Below are 3693 nucleotides of genomic sequence, written 5' to 3'. Positions count from 1 at the left end.
CTTCACCAGTGGACAGTATTCACTCTCTGTCTGCAGGACAGTCTCAGGAGCTCTTAGCCAACAGCCAGGTTCCAGGACTTCAACAACAGGACTGTCTTTCACCAGTGGACAAATCTGGCAAAACAACATCAAAACAGACAGACAAAGTACCAGCAAAACAGCCATGTCTCCTCAGTCCTTGGCAGCTCCCGGGGCAGATCTCAAAAGTCCAGGGCAATTCAAAGTGGCCCTCAGCAATGCTCTCAGTCTCTCTCTCTGCCTCCACGAGGGTGCTGCTTCCAAAAAGTTCTTCGGCCTCTCACTTGTGTCTCTCCAAATCTACGCCACCAGCTCCTCCCAGTTCAGGACTCTTTTCTCACATTAACAAGTCCATCCCACAGGTGGGATTAACAAGCTCTGGGTTTTAACACAATCAATTTGAAAACCAAGCCAATACAGGGGGATCTTTATATTCCATTACTATCACACCTTTTCCCCCTGAACTAGGTAAACGATATATGTTTGATTGATTAAAGCAAGATTGTTAACCCATTTTGAGTTGCTTTCCTTTAGAAAAGCAGATCTAAGAACCTGTGCTGGCAGCCACCCTGGGGTGCTTGCTGCTACAAAGTTGATATTTTTTTTCTCACTTGATTCTCACAACTCTGAGGCACAGGTTTGGGACTTAATCCTTTCAATAGTACAAAGCCATTTAAGGTTTTTGAGGAGGGAAATGATGTATTTTAGAAAGAATGAGCTTCTGGTGGAATGCAGAATAGAAGATGGAAAGACTGGAGGCAGGGAGAACAATTAGGTAATTGCAATAATCCAGTATAGAAGTGATGGGGAGGTTAGTGACTTCGTCAGTTAGTGGTAGTAGTGGAAATGGTACAGAGAAATAAGTATTGACTGACTTCTCCCTTTCTAAAATCTTGCTAATCAAAAACAATTCTGAGCCTGGATAATGAGGTGATGAGAACTATAGTAACATGTGCAGAAATACAGAAGCCATTTCAGAGTTGGAAGGGACCTCAGAGATCTCCAACCTTTATTCATAAAAATGGACATCTAGTCTCTGCTTGAAGACCTCAAATTAGGGAGAACCCATTCTGTCCAGAGGCAATCAATTCTACTTTAGGATGGAGCCTAGTCTAATCAAATCACCAAGTTTTCATTAAGCATTTCACTATATTCTAGGCTCTGTGCTAAGCACTGGAGATACAGATAAAAGTAGACTGCTTCTGGTAAAATACTGATGACATGTAAGAAAAGTGCCTTGGAAAACTAGATCTATACATAGATATAAAGAAAGACTATCCCTGTCCTCAAGAAGCTTCCATTCTAATGGTGGGAGGGGAAGACAACACAAAAGAAATTGGAAAAGGAAGGGGGAGGCAGAAGGTATCCTTGAGAGGAATGAAAATATTACTGGCCTGGGCACTTTCCTTAAAATAGAAAAGGAATTGTCAGAGGAAAGGGCCAAAAGGGCAGAGTATGCTTCCAGTGTGAGAAGGCCAGGGGCAAAGGAAAACTCCAGGGTAAGGGGCCTCTGCTGTAGTACGGTGGATGCAGTGGAAGCTCTTGGTATCTTTGATGTCTGACTAAATTCTAAGTGCGCCACGGCACCTACTTCTATTGTGGCCATTGGAACAAACTGTTCTCATCTGTTCATTCTGCTGCGGGAGGTCTTCACGGGGTTGGGTAGATATTTCCCCTAACTCACCAACAGTACCAGGCCTGTTGGTTACTCTCAGCCTGATTTAACCCATCTACTGCACACGCTACAGCTTTGGAGTCACTGGAGAGGACTGAGTGAGGGGTGGACACTAAAGGTGGATGCACAGCCCTGGAAAGGGTTCCTAGAGCTTCCACGACAGAGGTGCTGCTCCTACCTGAACACCCCATACACCTATGTACAAACAGGCTACACACCAGAAAAATCAGAGATGCTCAACAGAGGGAAGGCACTAGGGTTAGGAGGGCTCAGGAAAAGGTAGGATTCTAGCTGGGAGAAGAGAAGGGAGAGTTCCCTGAATGGAGAACAACTAGTGAAAATGCCCAAAGTTGAGAGAGAGAGCCTGTAGTCCCAGAAGCGCCAGGAGGGGCTTGTTCCTGGATTGGGGTGTGGGGGAGGTCTGGGTGTATTGCTACAGAAGGCTTTGGATGCTAGCCTAACAAGTTTGAACCTTTCCCATGAGGTAATCAGCCACTGAAGGATTGTCAGCAGAGAGGAGTGATGTGACCAGATATACACACTGGGCAACATTGTTATTTTTTTAGTGGCACGAAAAGTTAATGGGGGAAGCTGCTTCGATAATCTAGGTGGATGGACAAAAGGACTTCGAGTAGGATGGTGGCAGCAGGAACAGAACAGAGACGGGAAAGATTCTGTGAAGGTCCAATGGCAGGATTTAGTAAATAATAGAGGAAAGGATTTTAAACACCGAAGACCCGGGGTGTATAGCTGAGAAAGAGGAGGAAGGGAATAGGGAGAGGGAGGAGGTCGAGGAAAGGGGAGAGCACAGAGTGGAAAACCAGGACTAAGGGCAGAAATGTGGGAGCCACCCACATTCAAGGGGCTCGGAAAAGGCTCAAGAGCCCCAAGAGAATTCACAGCCACAGCCTCAGCCTCAGAGGGTAGGGGGATGAGGGCTGGAGGAAAGGGCCCTACGATTTGGTGAGTCAGGAGGCCGTCCTCCCAGGACCCCCCACCCCACGCCATACCGCGGAGGGAGCGAAGTCTCGCGGCAAAGAGGTGATATATGGTCAGGAAGGAAGTGGAGGCAGGGGGGTGCTGAAAATTGTTTCGAGAAGCTTGGCTTCGTAAAGCACAGAAAAGCCGAAGTAAAGCTTTTTTTCTTTTTTAAGAGCGGAGGGCTAGGCTAGGAATGCCCTAAACTAAATCTCCTAGACTGTTTTAACACCTGGACTACTTCTTCAATGAATCAGTGGGCTCTTCCCTTCGCTCCGCGACGCTGGCGCTCCCCGCCCCCTCCCCCGCCTCCGTTCTCGTTCTCGTTCTCGCCCTCGCCCCCGCCTCCGCCCCCGTTGTACTTTAGTGTCCGCTCAGTTCACACCGAGTGGTGAATTCTGGGAAATGTAGTTGGATACCGGCAGTCTTTACTATTGGGCCCCCACCTGGAAACTCCTTTTCCCGGCATCTCGCGAAAAAGAACTGAGGCACGTGGGGGAGGACTTGAAGATACTACCCACCTATGCGCACATTCTACTGGGATTTGCAGTTCCTTGGACCTAATATCTGCTCACGATCGTAGGGCACGGTGTACTACAATTCCCAGGAAAGACTGTGCTTCCCTATTAGATGACGTCATCGCGACAGCGCTGAGGCGTCTGGGAATTGCGGTAGTTCGCGTGCAGGGCCCTAGCCTTATCCTGCCGCGCCGGGAAGACGACATTTCCCAGGTGGCTGTGCGGAAGCGCGCCGGGAGCAGGCGGGTGCTGTGATTGGCTGGCGAGCCGGCCGCACGCGGAGTAGCCGAAGCTGCTCTGTTGCGACAGAGGCCGAGCGGCGAGGCCCGGTGAGCTGGGGGAGGGGGTGCCGGCCGGTGAGGGCGGGAGAGTCGAACCGGGTCTGAAGGGAAGGCGAGGGATGGAGGGAGCGGGGAGACCCCGGGGATGGAGAGGAGATCTGGGGGAAGAGGACTTCTGGTGAGGGTCGGTTGGTGAGGGAAGAGAATCGGGCCGGGACTGGGG

The 3693-nt window shown here is 49.8% G+C and overlaps 1 protein-coding gene across 3 annotated transcripts in view; it reads left to right on the top strand.

Annotated features, from left to right (window-relative positions):
* Nucleotides 1-3365: 3365 nt before the first annotated feature.
* The window catches only part of ABCF2 (ATP binding cassette subfamily F member 2), a 15553-nt gene continuing 15225 nt past the window's right edge, over nt 3366-3693 (top strand). Inside the window, exon 1 of one of the 3 annotated variants that reach the window (XM_069083852.1) lies at nt 3366-3518. The gene's annotated coding sequence lies outside the window, so the exon portion shown is untranslated. Of the gene's footprint in view, nt 3649-3693 lie in introns of all 3 variants that reach the window. The other 2 variants (XM_069083869.1, XM_069083860.1) reach the window with 2 other exon arrangements.

Source organism: Petaurus breviceps, unplaced genomic scaffold (assembly GCF_028583685.1).
Source record: "Petaurus breviceps papuanus isolate PSGF00001 unplaced genomic scaffold, PetGlider_PUasm1.0 115, whole genome shotgun sequence".
Lineage (NCBI taxonomy): Eukaryota > Metazoa > Chordata > Mammalia > Diprotodontia > Petauridae > Petaurus > Petaurus breviceps.
This window is presented reverse-complemented; position numbering and strand designations above follow the sequence as displayed.